Here is a 22,303-nt window from a genome sequence, read left to right as displayed (position 1 = left end):
TCCCTTAGCCAGAACTATTGGTTCAGTAACGTGCATGTGACTTAGACCAAACAAGATACGGGAAGATATATGCTATTGTTTCTGAGAAAGTGATTCTTCTTTTCCATTGTCCCTAAAAACCAAGAAGATAGAGACAGGAGTTATTGCTGCTATTTTGCTAACACATGAGGACTGGGACTAAAGTTGACAAAACAGGAGGCATTGATGGGAGATGGAAAAGAACAAAGTATTGACGATATTTTTAAAGCCTTGAATCCAGAACATCCTGAGATATGGGCTTTTCAGCCTATACAAGCCAATAAAATTATTTTTTGTTTAAGTCATTAAAAAGAATCAATTGATTCAATGACTTAAATGATAGTGTACTCCTCCTTTAATATGTTGTTTTAATATGCTCTTTATTTAATCTTTTGTGCATATACATTTTAATAGTGAACAAAGTCAATCAAATAGTGAACAATCTCTCTATATCTTGCCACCTTAGCCTGATTGTATAGTATTTGAGGTAAAGGATTATGGCTTGTATTTCTTTTTATTTCCCAGGGCACCTAACAGTATATTTTTACTGCATATTTTCAGAATTTTTCTGTTTGAATTACTGACTCACCCTTTTATTTGTGAATGGGAAATCCTCAGTAGATCTGAATTGGGGGAAAAGTATCAGCCCAAGACTGTTCAAAACACAGCCTTTAAGATTATTTATGTTTGTATATGACATATTACCACTTTTTGAACAAATGCATCCTAGGCTTATATATTCAACAGAGTATTTTCCTGCATATCCTGAATCCAAACATCAGGAAACATCATTCAAACATTCTACAAAATAACTGACCATTACTCTTCAAAAGTGACAAGGTCATGGAAGATAAGACTGACACAGATTGGGGATACGACGGGACATAACAATGGAATACAACAAGGGATCCTGCATTGGATCCCAAGCCAGAAAAAGGACAGTAGTGGAAAACTGATAGAATTCTAACAGGGTCTGTAGATTAGTTAATAGAATGCTATATATACCCATTTTCAGGTCTCAATAATCAAAATATGATAATGTAAGAAATTAACATTAGCGGAAGCTGGGTGAAGGGCATATGGGAACCTGCTCACTATTTTTGCAGCTTTCCTCTAAGTCTAAAATTATTTCATAGTAAAATAGTATAAAAAAGAGTATTTTCCTCTTCAAAGTAGCTTAAATATATCCTACATGCTGTTATTGCTTCAAATAATAATATGCTATTATTGGAATTTATCTCCCAGAACTGCCTTTAGAGCAAATTTTTAAAACAAAAAAGCACTCATGGGGCTTCCCTGGTGGCGCAGTGGTTGACAATCTGCCTGCTAATGCAGGGGACACGGGTTCGGGCCCTGGTCTGGGAGGATACCACATGCCGCGGAGCAACTAGGCCCGTGAGCCACAACTGCTGAGCCTGTGTGTCTGGAGCCTGTGCTCCGCAACAAGAGAGGCCGCGGTAGTGAGAGGCCCGCGCACTGCGATGAGGAGTGGCCCCCGCTTGCCGCAACTAGAGAAAGCCCTCGCACAGAAACGAAGACCCAACACAGCCAAAATAAATAAATAAATTTAAAAAAAAAAAAAAAGCACTCATTACTTTAATTCTTTTTTTTTTTTTTTAAACTTTGGGTTTATTTATTTATTTATGGCTGTGTTGGGTCTTCGTTTCTGTGCGAGGGCTTCCTCTAGTTGCGGCAAGCGGGGGCCACTCCTCATCGCGGTGCGCGGGCCTCCCACCATCACGGCCTCTCGTGTTCTGGAGCACTCCAGACGCGCAGGCTCAGCAATCGTGGCTCACGGGCCCAGTTGCTCCACGGCATGTGGGATCCTCCCAGACCAGGGCTCGAACCCATGTCCCCTGCATTGGCAGGCAGATTCTCAACCACTGCGCCACCAGGGAAGCCCACTCATTACTTTAAAATCAGAGTCCCTAGCTTGGTAGTCTGCTTTATTCATGTGAGGCCCCTGAAGAATCTTCAGCATTGGGAGCAAGCTAGAATGTGATCCAGTAAGTCTGGGTTGTAGCTTAATCACCAAGGCTAACTAAATTATTGGAATCAAACTGTAGACTTCCTCAGTGGCAGGGTTTCATCCCCTCTTCATTATTCTACTATATCTACATTTACCCCTTTATATTTAGTACAGAAATGTATTTCATTTGGGGAAAATATTAGTAAATATAAATTGAATTGGAAGTAAATTATATCTAATAAATGAAATTTATAAGGATGAAAGTAATTGAATTGAAAGCAACAAAATCGAAAGGTAATCATGTCATTTCTAAGTTAAAGTTTTAGCTTCCAAAGAATAATCAAGAGCATGATCAAATTATACTATGTCTGAATAAATTATTTGGGTTAAAAGAATAGTCTTTGAAAGAAAAGTTCTTTTTCCTTGCCACCCTCCCCCTCCCAAAAATGTGGCTCAATTTTTCAAACCAATAATATTAATGCTCCCTTCCTATTCCTATAATATATTCCAAGCTTATACTATGAAGATTCAATTTCATGAAAAAATGAATGTTCATCTTTTTATTAAATTAGAAAAGCATGTAAAATAAGCAGTTATGTGTCTAAACTGTTATAGTGCAGTATCAAAATTATTCATAAGATAAAAATTCATAAGATATAAGTTTTTCTCTCAATTGAGGAGCACATGTTCTAGTAAGGACAACAGATATGGAAACATATAAAATATAAACACATAGAATAGTAGAAGTTTATACAGGTATAAAGTAGGGCAGTGGAGAAATTGATTAATATTTTTTGGACAATGACATTAGAGAAGGCTTCTTAGAGATGCCTGAGTCAGTCTCATTTAAGAATAAAGTAAATTTGAGACTTAAAGTGGCTTAACCTACATCACGGGGCTAGTTTATGGAATATTCAAGAATAGAACTCAAGTCCCCAAACTGTCTCTTGGATAAAGAACAATCAAGTACCATAACTCTACGGTATCCTATCACTATGTTCAAGTTGTTGAAGTTTTCTATTCTTAATCTATGGGAGAGAGAATGATGACAGGTAATGATGGCCCTCAAATTGTTAATGACAGCTCGAGTCTTCTAGGCGCTCAGGTCAAAAACTCTGATATCATCCTGATCCTTCTCTTTCTCTCACATTCTACAACTGGTCCATCAGCAAGTTATGCAGGAGGTACTTTCAAAATATATCCATAGTTTGACCACTTCTCATCCTCCCAACACCACTACTCTGGTCCAAGCCAAGATTCCCTCATCTGGTCTCTCTGCTATGCCTTAGTCTATTCTTAACATAACAGCCAAAGTGATTCTGTTAAAATGTCAATCAGATCACATCATTCATCTGCTCTGTACCCTCCAGTGGCTTCCCATCTCACTTAGAGTTAAAGCCAAAGTCCTCACAATGACCCACAAGGCTCTACATGGTTTGGCCTCTTTTTGCCTTTCTGACCTCATCTCCCACTACTCTCCCTTGCCCCCATCTACTCCCTTGATGACTTCATTTCAACTGCATTTTCCTCTTCAATATTTTTCAAACACACTGGGCATGCTCTCACCTTAGGCCTTGTACTTATTTTTCCTTCCACTGACATCCACAGCTGGCCCCCTCACTTCTTTCCAGTATTGATCCAATAATCATCCTCACAGTGAGGCTTTCCATGGCCAAATCATCTAAAATTTCACCCACCCAACATTCCCTATCCCCTTTTCTGTCTTATTAGCATTAATACTGAAAAAAAGTTAACATACTATATATTTCATTCAAGTATCCCGCTTTTCTGTCTGCCCCCTCCTTTCAATGTGGGCTTCATGAGGGCAATGACTTTCATCCTTTTTCTCTACTACTTTATCCTTAGTGCCTTTATAGTAGCTACTGAATAAATACTCATTGAATGAATAAATGAGTGTAGATGTCATGACAACAAAGAACAAGCCCATGTTCAGTGATGCAGAAAAGGGAACCAGATAAGAGATGACAATCCATCCATGGTTACTGTATAAAGAGGCACCTCCCTGCGTGACATAGCCTAGGTGTCCTATATTTGTTGAATAAATAAATTAATAAAAAATAACATAAGGAGATTTCTTCCAGCTGCAGGATAACTGAGACCTGCCATTTATCAACTATGAAGTCAACATCAAAAAAAGCCAATAGATGCACTGCTAAGAGTCTCTCTCACTGACACTTACACTGTGCTAATGTCAAGGAACCTGGGGACATCTAAGGGTGGCTGCAGCAGGCTGACATTTGCCATATCAAAAGTTCCTCCTCTCGGGAATTCCCTGGCGGTCCAGTGGTTAAGACTCCATGCTCTCACTGCCGAGGTCCCTGGTCAGGGAACTAAGATCCCACAAGCCGTGCAATGTGGCCAAAAGAAAAAAAACAGTTCCTCCACTCTATGAAGAAGAGAAAAAAGGAATAATAGAAGTGAAGTAATGAATGGTTCCTTCTTTATGTCTTTTTTTTCAGTTTTTCAATTTTTGCATTTTTTTTTGGTACAAAACACTGCACAGGGGACAAGCCTCCTCTCTTCCCACAAAGGCACATATATAATCCATTAATTTGTGTGGTCTAGAAATAAACAACTTGAATAAACAACTTAGCTTAATTTTACTCCATTAACTTTGCTATCAGTTTTCTCGTCACAAAATAAGAATAAAAATACCTGCATCACAAGATGTTTTAAGGATTAGTGCAACACTGTGCTTGAAAATGTTTTGTAAAATATCAAGTGTTATTATTATTCCAGAGGAAACATTTGTGGAAGACAGTACTTTTCTATGAAGATTCTAGGTTCAACTCAATAGGCTACAATCAAACAAACAATGAGAGTACAATCAGGGAGTTTTAGAAAATATTATGTTAAAATGTAATAAATACATAAATAACAGAAAAAAAGATAGATAGGTTCACTTAAGTGTGATGATAAATAGGTGAGGCCCTGAAATTACATTCTACAATGCAGAAGCACCTGTGGTTTTGAATAAAATCAATTATATTATATATCGATGAAGAAACTGATACTGCTATGAGCAATAACTGACTATATGCTACCTAAATGACTCCGGCTTAGAGCTCAGGTTTTCCTGGTCTAATCCAGGACTCTAAAATATAGCTATAAGCATTTATTGAGCTCTTACTATATGCCAGTATTGCCCTAAGTACTTTATATGCATAATACAATGACGCTGGTGCTCTTATAATCCCTGATTCCCTGATAGGTTAGTTGAGACAAGCATAAATTAGGTAATTTAACAAAGTCACACAGCTCAGAAGTGGTTGACCTAGGATTTGAATCCTAGTTCAACCAAGGCAGGCTGACAGCCTTGCTGTGTTCTCAACCTCTATGCCACTTCTCTAAGCAGAACGAGACTGCCTCGCCTTCCATTATGCATTTCTCAATCTCATGAAAAACTGGTTCATGGGCTCTTATTATACTTTTAAATAGTTTATCCAAGGTTTTGGATTGCATTTGCTATTCATTCAGAGAAGCAATGTGTTCTCCCAAAGCTTCGCACAGGAACTGAAGAGTCTGTGAATGGATAGTGATTGAAACAGAGGTGGAAAAATAAACTAACACATTCAATGCAGAAATAGCGATTAAGAAGTTCAACACAATATCCTATTTACACCTTTACATGTTGCTTAAAGCATAACAATCAGACAAACCTTGTGTCCTTTAAAGGTTAATAAAGACTACTATAGAAATGTGAATACATATAGCTGAGAAATCTAAATTCATTTCTCTGAAATGATTTTAATTCGGCTAAATTATTCGCAGAGGTATACTTTTCTGGAACAGATTATTATCCTTTTCCAAAACTTCTTTGAGACACACAAAATAGTCCAATAGACTAACCAACAAACAAAAACGTGTCGGTAAGATCACCCAAGATCTTCTATATAATAGAAAAATAATACATTAATACAACTAAAAAATAAATATGAAAGGGAAATAAATCCATCTGTATCCAAGTCCCTGTAAAGTGAGTCGGTACCATTTTCTCTAAACCTAAGTCTGAAAAATACAAGTTCACGTATTACCTTTAGGTGTTTTAATTTGGATGTTTCTTACAGATGCTAATGAATAACTGTGGTATTAGTCAGATCTGATTCACACTCATTAATGAGTAACTTCCCTTCGTGCAACAGAATTACTTATTCTTTATATTTTTTGCAACACTTTGCATATACAGTTGACCCTTGAACAATGCGAGAGTTTAGGGCAAGGGTTAAGGGTGCCGATCTCCCCCCCTTTCCCCCCCCCACCACCCCCCCCAGAGTTGAAAATCTGTGTTCTGCTATCTCTGCCTCAAAAACAAAGCAACTGATAAATGATTCACCCAAGGGCAGGAAGCTGAGACAGTTTGTATAGAATCAGGCCTCAAAACCCTAGTTTTGATTCCATGTATTGTGATCTCTAACCAAACACAAACTTTTCCCTTACACTTAAAGATCTGTAAAATGAAAACACAGGTGCTATATTTATTGAAAAAAAATCCGCACAAAAGTGGACCCATGCAGTTCAAACCCATGTTGTTCAAGGGTCAGCTGTATCATCTATTCTCCTCTGTACAATAACCTGTGAGGGGAAAGGCAGGTATTATTATTTACAAATAAAGAAACTTAGAATCAGCAAGAAGTCTATATTTTTGGGTTTAAAATAACTGTGAAAGCCATCTATTTGAACCATACACCCAAAGATTGACCCCCCTCTAAAATTCCTATTTTATACGTCAATACATCTAGTGAAGGGAACTCATCATTTCCCAAAGGGGATTACTCTTACCTTGGCCAGATCTCAATTTGGGAAAATTTTTCCTTACTAAAATCTGTTCACATAATCTCAAACCACTGGCCCTAGTTTACCGTTAAGGACACTTAGGACAAATCTAACCACTCTTGGATAAACAGATTCTTAAACATATGTGCTTGGCTATTAATGGCCCCCTAGTGTTTTTCCCTTCAGGCTAAACATTCTGCTTGTTTAACTCTTCTTTGTGTCTTAAGTATATATAATATAAAATATATAACTAATACATATTTTATATTAATTTAATATACTTACGTATTAAATTGGTATCTCACTTTACATGTAATAAATATGTAATATATTAATATACAGTATATTATACAATTATACATATATTTATATGAATATATATAAACTTTTTAATATAAATCTATATACATAGGCCCCAAATACTGCATTTCTCTGTGAGATTTTATACAAGCCTATGGAGGTAAAATTGAATGTCATTCGACTGCATTGTTTTACCAAGTCAATACATGTTTGAGTAATTACTGTGTACCCCAAATTTGAACAGCATCTACAGGAAAAAATAAAGTGGTATAACATATGGGAACTTTTCTCAATCAATTTATAGTCCAGTTGGATTTATCTAATTTTAAAAGTATATGGACTAATTCAAGTAAAATTAACATTCCATAATCTGGTACTAATTATAAGTATAGTAGGAATTTATAGGATTATCACATATCCTACATATATGTTACAGGTCACACATGCTACAATTTCTGTTCCCTTGTCCAAGGCAGGCATTGCTAAGAGATCACTGAACTGAATGCTGAGTATGGATCTATGACTTCAGAATCCTTCTCTGAAGTACCTTAAAAGTACCTTAAAAGAGTAATTGAAGATACATTTGGGGATTGTACCCCAGCAGGATGCTATGGGGCCTTCCTGGGATAGACTCCTCCCCCATATCCTCTGCTTTAGCTCCTCTCTGAAGTACCTAGAATGATAGCATCTGATGCACATTTCCTGAGTTGTTTTACAGAAGCTAAAATGACCACCTGGGATGCCCTTCCCTCACCTTTCCTTTAAAAATGTTTTGCTAAACCCCATCAGGGAGTTCCGGATTTATGAGCACTAAGCATCTTGAACTCCTTGCTTGGTGCCCTGCAATAAACACTGCACTTTCCTTCACCATAACCCGGTGTCAGTAGATTGGCTTTACTGCACACGGGCGAGTGCACCCAAGGTTGGTTCAGTAACAGGATTACTAGTGGAGTTCATCTATACAATGCTAAGTTTGCTCTTGGATAACTGAGAAAATATTTTTAACCGTGCCCTGCCATATTTTTCCTTAGAATTTATTACTGATTTTATTATTGTTATAGATTATTGTTATAAGTTCTAGAGAAATAACTTGTTTTTAAGTAGAATTCCTTTTAAGACGTTTGACTTGTGATAATAACATGCTTTAAGTAAAATTCCTCAATGCCCCATTAAAGATAATTTATACTCTTCTTTTTCACGTTTCTAAATTTACAGTTTAGAAATGACTATAATAATTGTTTGCTCATCAATAATGGTAGAGGCACCTAAATAGACTTCTATAAAACTAGGAACACTATGGATCCTCTTCCTTTTTCACAAAAGAAACAGTAAAGAAAACAGTTAAATATTTTTCCCAAGGTCACGACTACATACACACATACATTTAATATGCTCAATAATTTGATGTCACTCTCAGATATTTTATTTGCAGAGTGAATAACAACAAGATATCTCAGTTACTTTTTGGTGTTTCCTTTGTAGGGACAGCGTTTAGACAGGCTGAACCTCAGAGAATGTGGAATAATAAAAGATGTTTAATCAGAGTTAGTGGCATTTTCTTTGCAAGACTGTTGGTGGCTCCATGGTTAAAACTTTAGTTTATGTCTGTACAACAATCCTGGCCATAGTGTGTATGGGAGGAGGGGATAAATTCAAAAGAGGCAAAAAGTGACAGCCCAGGGGCAGTCTAAAATCACTGCCCTGAAAGACAAGGGGAGGGGGGTTAGCCTTTCTGACTGTATCTGCACAGTACAAATATCATACCCCTGTACCTGGGAAATATCTGAATTTCTTTGGGGATAATTTTGGTTCATCTGCTAATCACCTGTCTTAGGCCAGTGTTCATGGTTGGCACATTCTGAGTACAGGGAGATTCTGCCTTACAGAAAGTCTTTTCCTTAATAAGACATATTAACGACAACATATCTCAAACTCTGAAACATCCCAGAACAGTGCACGCTTATTAACTTACTTTTATAAAATGATGATAATTACACAAATTGTTTCACCAGCAGTGGACCTGATTTGGCCCAGGCATGAGGCATAGAGATTAGATTACTTTTAGAGACTGCTTTAAAGCCCTTTCGCTACCACTAGAAATGCTTCTGAAACCAAGGCTGTGCGTGGCCCTATCACTTGACTTGGTACAAATGTTTTCAAAATGCCAGGAAATGGCATGTAAGAAACAACCCAGATTCCCCCATGCTGTCTTCCATGCAATTCCAAGATAACTAGAAGCAGAATACAGGGTATTGCGAGTCACATTTCTTATACATAGAAAGATGATGATGGCATTTAATTCTGCACTTGGAAACTGACAGTGGCAGCTCTTGAAGGACAGGGCAGCCTCAGATAGTATACTGAAAGTCTTTGCAAACATTTCCAGGTGTAGAGAGATTCTTGGTGACATTTCCAGGTGTAAAGAGATTCTCAGTGATTCTCTGGGTTACTGTCAACTTGTGAAGGCACTGATTTACAGCACTGGTGTCAAAAGTAAATTTAAAGTAAGCTGCAAGTGACAGACTGGAATCCACAAGGCTGGGACCATCTCTGCCTCATCAACCACTGTATCTCCTGTACCCAGTACTACGCCTGCCACAAGCAAGCACTCAATATGCCCTTTATTTTAAAAGGAATGAATGAATAAATGAGTGAATGTCTATGATGAGCTGACAGTCAGCTAGCTCTACAGCTCGAGGAAAAGAGACACCTATGAATGCTCCCCCTCCCCTTGATGTTAGCACGTGCAGCCCAGCTGGCTTGTGACACTGGGTGAATAATGACGGTTAACGATGATATGGTTTCTCTGACAGGCTTCAGTATATCACAAAGATTGTCTTTTATTAAATTAAAAGATTGTTTAAGTGAAGTAAGAAGGACACATGGTGGCAACTGCTGCAACAGGAAAAACCTGGCATGTATTAATGAGGCCATGTCATTACAGACATATTAAGCTAAATGAACAGCAGATATGCTAGGTCCTGGGCTTTTCAAGATATTGACCCACCTTCTCCCTAGTGAAAGGCTCCTGTATAGGTCAGAAAGTGGTTCACTTATTATAGATGGGAACAGGAAGAGAGACAATTATTCCTAACAAGTGCTGCCAGAAGCCCAAGCTATAGTAGTAGAAAAGCAAGCTGGTTGGAAGGAAGTATCTCGCTCGCCTGAGTCCCACTGCCGAGCACCGTGCCTGGCACACTGGAGGGATTTAGGACATGTGTGTAATCAGTAAGTAGATGTTAAATGAATAAATCCTAGCTTCAGAGGTGGAGAAAGACTGAAAATTTTGATGGAAACTGCCTAAAATATAACAATGATACCCAGTCAGATGTCTTAGCCACTTAATTAGGGGTCAATTTAATGATGCATTTTAATATAAAATGCTTACAATAAATATAACTGCAATTTACAGGAAGAACACACACACACACACACACACACACACACATACACACTCACAACGTTTATTTATGTGGTCTCTTGGATTCCTGAGTCTCCATTTATCTGCCATCCCTGGTTGACATGGGACTCTGCTAAGAATCCAAGTAAAGGAGCGGCTGGGCAGAGGGATTAAGTAGGCTCCAGAGGTAATCAAACAGCTGACTAATTTACTGTTATGGAGTTTATGATGGATAGATGTAAATGCAAAGAAAAATGCAGGTGAAATTGTGGTGTTGAGAAAAAAAACGAAGGTGAAATTGTGATGTGGAGGAAAAAAAACTCACAATACCTCATCGAGATGGAGTCAGTTTGTCTCTTTCCTCCAAACTACAATGTGATGCTATTAAACAATTTCCAACATAATTATCCTATCAATAGAAACAAAGTCAGACAATAGTGCTAGATGTATTCAAATTCAATTATTTATTTTTTCAAGTTCCTACTGTGTAAATAACCCAATGTCTTTTTTTTTTTTTTTAGTGAGTAATGCTTATTTTGCTTCTGCTGAATATACTAGAAGAAGCACAGATTATCCTTACTGAAAAGCTGTTCACACTGTTTCACAGGAGCACGATCATATGACGCAATGACTAGATTAGGAATCATCAGAGGAAGGAGGAAGTGGGTAAGGTATGCAGGACAACACGTACATTCTATTCCCAGTTAGGCTTCATCCTCTGGGTGACCTATGATGACTCAGATCTCTTTCTAAGTGTGTGCAGTGACTCAGAATTGTTTTAAAAGTTTTGTTTCATTCTATATCACAGACCATTTCCTCTGGAAAGCGTACAATACAAAATGATCTTTTTTAGTTCTTTCTTCCATCTGTATTCACAGTGAGTTATTAACTCCCCATGTATATAGACTGAAGTGAAATGGCATTATGTTTACAGCATTTCATAGTGAAAGGCTAATGATGAAAATATTCTAGAAAATATTTTTCAAAGTTTTTGAATTATGGGACCTAAGAGTGCTGACTTTTACAGCCCAGAAGAAAAAGTCCCTATTGGAATTTGGGAATTAGTCTAGGATTACCAGGTAAACAGTAAATATATCTTCTGTGGTATCAGATTCAATGGATCAGAATCTAAAATCACATATTCTCAAGCTTCTGTGCCTATAAAAATTACCCAGAATCCAGGGAATCAGAAGCTGAGGCCCCATACTGCATTTCTATCCAGTATCCCATGTGACTGATGCAGGCTGGAACAGACAATATTTTCAGTAACACTGTTCCAGAAGGTCATCACCTGTTCCTTTGTCAGTATCTCTTTGAGTCATGTTAACATCTATATATATATTGTAGAATGACTCATGGCTAACATTAGGGATTTGGACATAGACTCTTCGTTTTGATACTTGTTAATGAAATGAGGAGACACTTTTAAAGAACAGGCATTGGACCCTGGCTAACGTTTTTTTATCAATACACAATGTTTCAACTGAGAATTTAAATGTGCTCTTAAAGGTTCTAAAATTGTTTTTTGTCTTTTTCAGACTCTGATCTCTGGTTAATTGTAGTATAAAAATTGTGAATGTATAAATGATATTTAGCAAATAGGTTGTACAATTCTGATGAAAAGTACACAAATATTGGATTAGTGAGTTTTTGTTTGTTTTGTAAAATGTAGGTCTTGACCAATGCAGAATTTAGATATTCTATCTAAAGCAAAATACTGGACCAAGGGTACCAGTCATATAAGAGCACTGGTATCACAAGTCCTCCCAGGGAAACTTTGGAACAACGTTCTCTCACTTCATACCATTCCACAGTCAAATAAAGGAATGAGGTATACCAAACTTTATTTATTCAAGTTTCACTGAAAAATAACTGTGTGCCAACAACAAGAGGACAAAGAAAAATACCACATGTTTGGTCTTTATCCTTAACCATGTCATCAGAAAAAAATGTGAGAAGTGTTCAAATGAGTGTATACAAAATGCTCAGAGGGTACTGGAGAGGCAGAAACAAAGTCTACCTGGGGTAGTGAGGAAGGCAGGCTTGGAGATGGCATTTAAATTGGATCATGAAGAGCTAGTCTGAGTTTGAGAACAGAGAAGAGAAGTCAATTTCATGCTGAGTGAATAGGAATGAATGCAACAGCACAGAGTTGCAAAAGGATCTCCTCCCATTCACAAAGTCTCTCAGTTCAGAGAAATGGTGTGTGGGATTGAGTGGTGGGGAGAGGAGACTGAAAAGGTAGGTTGGGAGCATTATAATAATAGCATTCAGCCCGTGCATAATTCACTTTGTTCATCAATTCTGAGACGTACCTTACCGTTTTAACCTTTTAACAACACCTCTGAAATCAGGATGCAGCTGGACAGCTGGCAGTTAGGGTCTTGTCACTACCTATGAATGCACATAAGAACTTGCAAAGTGGGTGGAATAAAATAACTCTTCTAAGACATGCTTCATCACTAATACTCTTGATGAAACAGAGAACGATATTATGTGGAACAGAATACAAATGTCAATGACTCTGAGGTGGAAAGACATGCAGAAAAGTCAGGCTTTCCTTGCAAAGTTGTAAGAATAAACTTAGCCCATTTATTTTGTTTACATTTTGCTTTTTATTTATGTACCAGAGTGATAAATAATAAAAACCTGCTTTTATCTGAAGAAGTCTCAAAAGTCTTTCAGGAAGAATAAAATAAAAATTCAAAAGCATATAAGAAAGAAACAGTTGTGCTATATTAGAATTTGCAGATTTCTTTTCCCTTAGTGGTACACAAAATAACGTTGTGTTTTGTGATCACTGACATCTCAGATTTGATGTAATAGGTTATCCTAAGATAGCACATGCATTGTAAGACAATGCCAATCACTGTGCTAGGTGCTGGGGTATATATAATGTTGAACAAAACATGATGTGTCCCAGATCTCATACTGTTGCCAGGCTACAGTCTTAGATGCTGGGCCTGGATTATGTATTATGATAGGGTGTGCCCAGGGGGTTTTAAGGACAGGAATGACCAGATACGTTTTCAGGAAGTTAGCTCTCGCAATGATATATAGGCTGGATGACAGAGAAGGCGACTGATGGTAGGGAAGACTAGTTAGGAAGATCCTGAAATAGTTTGTAGGAGATGTAATGAGGGCCTGAATGAAAGGCTGGACTAAGAAAGAAGAGGATTTAAACAACATGATTCCCACTGCTCATAGTTCAAAATCAAAGAAAATCAGCACTCAATTCAAAGTGCCTTCACATTGATGGAAGAACAGTATAGCATTTGAGAGCTGTTTGCTCATCAAAAAGATGATCACTTTCAAAATGGCGCATACACTGTAGCCTTAAATCACCCAACACGGAGGGCAAGGTACCGTGCTGAGCCCTGGGAATACAAAGAAGAATTGAGTCTTCCCAGGTGAATGGGAGAGAGAGATGGAAAGGTGATGTGATTACACCAATGTGATTATGTGCAGCGACAGAAGGGCAAACTCGGCCTGGGACAGCTCAAACTGAACAGCGCTGCAGCAGTGCCTGGAGATGGGAAGGACCTCCAAGGGGGAGGCACATTTACCAGACACTTGAAGAAGTACTAAAAAGCCACAAAGTGGACAGTCCAAGAAAGGGCATTCTGGGCAGAGGTAAGCCTGTGCAAAAACACCGAGATGAGAAAGAAAAAAACACATTTGAAGTAATTTTCAATATATGGGTATGACTACGGACAGGAGGGAGAGATTAGGGTGCATATAACACAGGGGGCTTTACATCACATTAAAAGGTTTCAATTTAACCCTAGAGCACTGTAGACTCACTAAAGGATTACTTATATTTCGCTTTATGTTATTTAAACGGGCCTTCAAAATTTTTATCACTCTAAATTGGATTACACATAAAAACAAGCCTGAAAAGGGTTTTCATTAAGTTTCAAAATAAACAATAAAAAGCTAGGGAAGAGACTGCTAATATGTCCCCATTAAAGTAGGCAATTAACTTAAAATGCTTCTCAAAAAGTGAAATGCCAGGAGCAGTAAACTGTTGACCAATTTAAAAGAACAAGTGCAATATCAAGTAGAGAGGGTGGCAGTGTTTTCAGAATTATTCCATGATGTACTTGGATGTAATAGAAAGAAAAGGTGTCTATAGATACTGAGTGGCCTAAATATTCTTTTCTGTAAAGATAACAAAATATGGAAAAATTCTCCCGTTAAAGTTTCTCTTTTATATTTATGAGCATAGTATATTTAAATATATATACACAGTAAATATAAACAATATATAAATATGTATATAAACGAATAGTTAATTTAACATCAACATTTTGGTATGCTGTCATATTTATAGAGTAGATTTAAAACACTGCTGTCTTTAAGTTCATATTTACATGCATTTCACAAATTTAAGAAGCCGCAAGAGAACAAAAAATTCAGCTAATATCCTGCTTCTCTTTTGAATATCAGTGGGGTTCAGCACCCATCTTCTACCATTTTAAAATTACCATTGAAGAATAAGCCACATCCTTTTCCTGTGTCTTTCATTACACACATGACCCTACTAGAAAGAAACCAAATGCAGATGGAGTAAGGAGCTAGACTTTGGTCCGTGCTTTACACATGAAATGTTTCTGAAATATTTGCCAGACTCCGGGACCCCGAAATGAGTACACAGTGGGCATTTAGTCAAGTATGCTCTCTTTCCCCAAATCACCTCATGGCCTCGTGTTTTTAACGCCCCACTGTTTGAGCACATAGCAGCCTTCCTGATGTTATACCATATTAATATTTACACATTTAACTCTGAGTTTCACCCACTAACCAGGAAAATCTGGAGAGCTAGAATTGCGTTTTATTCATTTTTGAATCTTCTTATAACAAAAAGTCAAATGCTTTGCAAAAAATAAAAGCTAAAGAAATCTATGTTGAACTAAATTACAGATACATGTACAATATTTAAAATTTTTATTGCTAGTCTCAACAGATATGAGCACTTCTGGAAAACAATTAAAATTTTATAGTATATAAAGCTTTGTCTCTTTGTGCTATTTTTAAATCATTAATATTCCAACCAGCATACTTCAGCATCATCAAAACCAATATGTAAAAAACAAAAAGAAAAAAAATTCCTATTATTCTGAATTAAAAACAATCACATAAATTGCTTTGAAACTGAACTGGCTTTGAAGGGAATGACTATACACATAATTTCTCACAGGTCAAAATTATAAGAACAAATCCTTTATTCTGAATAGTGTATATTTAAAGAACAACTACCATGATGCAGTTTCTGGATAAGTTTTTGTTTCTAAGTGGGTAGAATTCACATGTATGAATAATATATATATTAGAGCCAGTGTAAGTACTTGTAAGATTTCCAATATCATGCACTCAGATGTAGCCCTAGATTCCAGATGGTCCAGAACAGAACGCTCAGAGTATCAACGTGAAAACTCCCACTCTCAGATGACCGCGTTCTTGTCATCACCTCAAGGGCATATATGTATTTTTTGCACTAAACCCTGAGCAAATAAACACAATGCAAAATTTCTTTCAGACATTTAAGATGTGAATTGAGTCAGGCTCCACATCTCTAGCTTTGATGGGTTCCACAGGGGCACAAAGAGTGTGTTATAGTCTCTCTTGTTTCCCAGTTTATGACGGGGACAGTACTGAATGTCACTCTTTGCTGCTTTACAGAATACTGCTAGATAAGCAAACTTGCTTCAGTTCCAGAAGCAGGAAAAGTCAAGCAGATAACTTGATGAGCTGCTTGTTCTTGAGAAATAAGAAATGAATTATTTTTCTGAGGCACAAAAAGGAAGTACTAATCATTGTAGAAGATTCCCTTTGTTTTCAAACTCAAAGAGAAAAAAAATCTCTTACGTGGCTCTATAAAATGGAAACATAAAAGTATTTAAGGACTAACTCTCCTAAGAGGTACTCAGGTGGCTTAAAGATGCCTATTTCATTCTACACGAAATATGACTGGCGCCACAGGAGACAAGGACCTTAAAGGGTTGTTGTATACAGTGTACTGCTGTTCAGTCGGCCATGGAAAGCATATTCTTATGGAGAATATCCCAGGCAATGTGTTTATTTCAGAGCTGCCTATCCTTCTTTATTGTTTTGATTGATTGCTTTTTTTTTTCTTTTCAAACCAAAATTTAGAGCTGCAATGAATTAGTGTTTTTACTTTTCCCATCAGCAAAAATTTAACAGGTATAGACATTTCAATTTTCCCATGTCCTAAGTTCTTCTGGTTTGCTTCAAAGAATCTAAACGAAGATACTACATAGAGACAAAGATGATGAGATCAATTATAGTCTTTAAGGCAATGGGGAGCATTTTAAGAAGTGTGTACTTGGGATATAGCCAGGCATAATTTTGATCAGGTAATCAAATTGCAGTATTATGAAAAATGTTCTCATAATCAGACCTTACCTTTGGTTAAAGTACCTGGCTCATCTCACTCTTTCTGTCAGGTGTCTACTTCAAACACTTAGGCAATTGATCATTCACTTATCTGAACATCCATCATAACATGAATAAATTATGGTTCCATTCATCCCATGAAATATTATGCACCATCGTAGAGCTGAGCTGTAACTCTACTGGCATGAAGCATGACTCCACCGTGACGTGTAATTTGGTGAAATACCAAATTTCAAAGTAATGTTTATAGGATGTTTTTATGTTTGTTTAAAAACATGCATGCATGTGGGAGAGTGCACGTGTTTGTTGCTTAAGCATGAAGAAAACTGCAGAGAGATATTCTCTACTGCCAGGAGAGTAGGTTCAGAAAGGGGACATGGCAGAATTTTTTTCTTCGTACATTTTTGTGCTATTTGATTTGTATCCATAAGCACATATTTTGTAATTTGAATATCTAATGAAGAAGATATAAGTGGAATTTTAAAAAATTAATCTTGAATTGGATTTGTTTTAATTTTTAAAAAATCTATTACCAAGCTACTATGGACTCTACTGACACCATTAGTAAATGTGTGATGCTGAGAAACTTATTTACTTTTTTTACTTCAGTATCCTAATCAGTACAATAGGAATAATAACAACACCAATCTCACAGGAGTGGTTGTGATAATTGTGTTAATACATGTAAGGCACACAGAATAGTGGCCCATATTAAACGATGAACATCATTTTCTAGTATAAGTGGTGGCACATCTGGGGTTATTTCTAAAGAAATATTTGTTAAGGTTTCTGAATATCTCTATTGGTTTTGCAACTAAAGCATTCTATGTAGCTTCCTGCTTTTGCCTCAGAACTTTGGATGGTTTTCCTCATTTAAATATTGATGGAAGGAAGGCAAGAAGAACTGCAAGTTTTTCTCATTATTAAACAAAGAGTGAAATTGGTTAAAAGGGAAACATCTGTTGAAGCAGGTTAATTCTTAATTAGGAAATTTCAACCCCTAAAATATTTCTATAATGCAGGCAAAAGTCTATATATCTTTAATTAAGTTTCCACAAAATTGTGGTTTCCTTGCTTCCAATATGCAAATTCGCGATCAACTTTAATTGTCAAACCAGGCAGCAAAGTGCTAATTAAGTAATCTGGTTAAATACTCAAGTTTCAAAAATTATGTTTTTTCCCACCTACCCATCTGTAAACTCCATATCAGAAGGAAAAAATAGCTTTAATTACGTAAAATAATATCATTTTGATACTTGAATGATGTTAAAAACTACTAATGCTGTAGTCCACATCTTACAGAAACAAAGAAAAAGAAAACATAATCTTATAGTTTAAAAAAGGGATTAGGGACTTCCCTTGCAGTCCAGTGGTTAAGACTTTGCCTTCCAATGCGGGGGGTGCAGGTTCGATCCCTGGTCTGGGAGCTAGGGTCCCACATGCCTCGGGCCCAAAACAGCAAAACATAAAAAAAAAAAAAAAAAAAGAAGCAATATTGTAACAAATTAAATAAAGACTTAAAAAAAAGGATTAGTGCGTAAAGGGAGTTAGTTTATTTCTCTGGGTGAAAGACAAGTTTCTGTACCTTTGCTATGTCAGATGTTGTAAAAGATCACATGGGCATCTACCACTGCCCATAAACAGTTGAAAATTGAGACTATTCAAAAGATATTCTATGTTGCTAGGCCGACACCATTGTTAGTTTAAAATACAAAGTGCTTGAAAAACTATTATTCTCAGAAAAATACAATTTTTCATGACTCATTTTCTCAAGTAATTATTTTAAAATGATTTTAAATAATGTATTAAGCTAAATACAACATACTAAAATTAAATGCTTAAGATACTTTTAATGGAGAACAAAAAGTATGATTATCTCCCCACGCCATTTAAAATCGTTTAACCTATCAATAAGAGGCGGTAGTCAATGATTGGTAGTGCTAAGGTAAAATTAGAAAAATAGCATTAAAAAATTACGAAGCACTATGGTTTTGAAAGGGATCAGAAGTAATGGATACAGCAAACCAAGCATGCCAGAAGGTTTTCCCTTTCTTTAATACCTATGCCTTTGGCTGCCTGCCTTGTTCATGGTCCCATTTTGCCAGCAAACAGCCACAGAAATCCATCTGTTTGGTCCCATAAACACAAAGATTTGATTTCCCACTTGCACAGAAATCAGAGATCGGATTTCATTTGCTAATGGAACTAGGAAACGTTTTCTTCATAATAACAGAGGAAGTAACAAACGATGGAGCTGGTAGATCTCACCTAACCCTGGGCTGTTTTGGTCCTTCGTCATTTCAGTGCGGGAGCGCAGGCAACCTTAGAGCTGTGTGGGAGCCCAGGCGGCTCCGACGAGCGTTGCGTTACCTGTGAGCCCGGGACTTGGTGTCTCGCAAGCTCCGCCCACACCTCCACCAGGGGCCCGGCTGTTGGGGGGAGGGGCTGGCATGCGGAAAGCACCCGAGGAAAAAGGAGACCCTAAAGTCCACACAGCAAGCTGTTATTCCCTAAAGAACATGCCATTCAGTGAGTACAAAGAAGGCGGGTGTTACACGCAATTGCTCTTCGGTTATGTATGTGAGAAATATGCTTCCATAAGTGTATTTTTCTTTGTGGCATATCGTTTAAACTACACAATAAGATGTGTTAGTAAATGATAGGTAGTGCTCGGGTGAAATTTCGTCATAGCATACAAAACAAACAAACAAGCGATTTAGAGATAGTGTCCATATCAGACTTTCAACCTTCAAAGAATGCAATAATACTGACGTGGACACGGCTCTTACTATAATTCACTGTGTTCTTACTATGCTCTAGGCATTGTGGCAAATGCCCTAAATGCATTACTTACTCTCACAGTGGTGCCTGTGAGGTAGCTACTGTTCATGTTTCCACTTAACAGAAGAAAGAATGGGAAATTGGCAAGGTTGTGGAATTTGCTCAAGGTCAAATAGCTAGTAAATGGCAGACATGGGATTTGAACTCTGTCCTTAAAGACTCCAAACACTGACCTGTTGACCACTTTATCCCGTTTCCCTCACTTTATTACTTTAGGTAAAACCCTTCATACCACCAGAACATTCTTCCTCAGTATTAAAAGAGAAATACTTAGATAAGGTAGATTTTGTAATTTAATGTGCAGCATTAACAAAGATAAGCCTCAATTACTGTCAAATTAATACCCTAAAAAAGTTTAAAATGCCTTCAAAGAAACATTTAACTTTTAATGTCTTTTCAAAATCTTGGATGTCGACGATGATAATATATTAAAAATCTGTAAACACAGTCCTTAGGTGTAAATTACCTAGCATCCTAACAAATAGAAGTAGCAGAAAGAGTCAAACATATGTTATTTAAAGGATATGTTGGGGATGGGATGAAAACTTAGACTGCTGCTACCAGAGATCACTGTAAAAATTCAATTTCGAAGTGAAGAAGCTCCCTGTGGATTCAGAGAAGCCAGGAAATAGGAAAGCCCCAGGGCATTGCCACACCTAGACTTGTGAAGAGAAGTAGAAATGAGTTAGAGCAGCTTCCTCAGATGACAAACCAATCTGTTAAGGAACCACATTTGGACACACGAAGGTGTCCACCTTGCCAGTTTCTAGAGGGTAACAGTGAAGGGCCACCTCTCATCATGCTCACACTTTTCACTTGTATCCGCCTGCTTGGGCTGCAGAAGAAGACTGTCACAAAGCCATCCTCCAAGAGAGGAGGCTGGGCCCTGCCCAGATAAGAGATAAAGGACCACATATTTCTCATTCTCAAAGTCAGGGAGACCTTCCCGACTACACATGCACAGAAAGGCTCCTTGGAGATCAAAAAGGAGGGGGCGTCACCCCATAGTAAGTGATGTCAACTATCTATAGGCCTCTTCGCTAGAATCCACCTTGGCTAAGAGATGCGCATGCACACAGGGGAGGACCCTGAAATATACCAAATACAGACTCAGAACCAGGCAAAGCAAGATGATTGGTCAAAGGAAACCTGGAAGAAATGCCCCATAAAAGTGATTCAAACTACCACGAGGGCGAGACTCTCTCTGAGCCCTCCCGTGTGTCTTTCCACACATACTGTACTCTTTTTCCTCCTAATAAACACTTCACTTGCTTCACTACTTTCCATCTCTATGTGGAAATTCATTTCTACAAAGCTGACAGGCCAGGGCCTTGTCACTGGCCACTGGTCCCTGGTGGTCTGGTGGTCTGGTGGCTAGGATTCAGCACTCTCACTGCTGCTGCCCGACCTCAGTCTCTGGCTGGGAACCGAAATCCTGCTTCAAGCCGCTGCAGGCTGAGGCCACCCAAGACCACCTCTGTTCACTAACACCCATACCCCAGGAGAAATGAAGGCCAACTTGCTTTCAAGGTAGAACTAAACCCAGCCCAACAAAAACAAAAATCTATTTTTGCCACTCCCTTTCAGGAGGAGCTACATTTTTATTGTACTTTTAGAGAAATAGTAAGATATGACTTGCCACAGGTAGAAATTCTTCCCGAGCCTTTGCAATCTGAGTAGAGCTAAGCTGTGAACTAATAAGCATGTGTATCTTTTCTTTCTGTCCCTAACATTTTTATTCAGGTAAGATCTGATTAAGTGGACATCTAGAGTAAACTTAAAAGGTAAGTAAAGTCTAAAAAAGGCAATGGATAATGGACATGGACAGAAATGAAGGTGGATGTCCTACGCCTTGGCAAAACTGGGGAGAGGGCACATAAGGACCAGGCACAGCAATAAGGCTGGTCTTTTAGCACAGGCTGGATGTGATGTCATCTGGGGGCGGGGGGGCTGCCCTGAAACATGACCAGTTAATAATGAGCGGTTCCCAAACTATGGGCAGCAGGCTGCTAGGCTCAGTATCCTGCCAATGGATTTGCCTGGCACTAGAAAATGCTCATGTTTGGACAGACTCATAATTTAGCAGTTAGGCCTCGTGGTATTTTTTACTTCTTTGTTGTTAGTATGTCTTATAATGATTCAGGGTTCACTTACTTGGGTATTGAGTGCCTAAATAAGCCTCTTAAGTGACTACAAACTTGTCACGAGCCCATGACATTATACTAGAAATAAAACAGGTGAGATTAGAGTGTTTGTCTACTCCACTGTGCTGTAAGGCTCTTTAATAATAGGAAAGCGGGTGGATATTATCAGGACTGCTTTAGTGGTTTCCGTTTAATTCCCTATAAATAAAGGGCTCTGTTGGTAGACTCATTAAGACAAAGGATTTAGAAACATCAGAAAAAGAACTCTCCTTGAATTCTTAATGGCTATTGCCCAAGGTCATATCTAAAGTATTTTATATTTGTTCTAAAATACTGTGATTTATATTAAATTATCCTAATTCTAACATCTGTGTGATATGTATAGATGGTGTGAGTGTGTCTGTGCATACATAAATTTTC

General features: G+C 37.7%; 1 protein-coding gene across 4 annotated transcripts in view; it reads right to left on the bottom strand.

Moving 5' to 3' along the window:
- Window positions 1-22,303, bottom strand: part of OXR1 (oxidation resistance 1) — a 633,889-nt gene that overhangs the window by 279,177 nt on the left and 332,409 nt on the right. Inside the window, exon 1 of one of the 4 annotated variants that reach the window (XM_061171300.1) lies at window positions 19,167-19,268. The exons of the other annotated variants lie outside the window; for them this stretch is intronic. The gene's annotated coding sequence lies outside the window, so the exon portion shown is untranslated. Of the gene's footprint in view, window positions 1-19,166; window positions 19,269-22,303 lie in introns of those variants that run through there. 4 annotated transcript variants of the gene reach the window in all.

This window comes from Eubalaena glacialis, chromosome 17 (genome assembly GCF_028564815.1).
Source record: "Eubalaena glacialis isolate mEubGla1 chromosome 17, mEubGla1.1.hap2.+ XY, whole genome shotgun sequence".
NCBI lineage: Eukaryota > Metazoa > Chordata > Mammalia > Artiodactyla > Balaenidae > Eubalaena > Eubalaena glacialis.
This window is presented reverse-complemented; position numbering and strand designations above follow the sequence as displayed.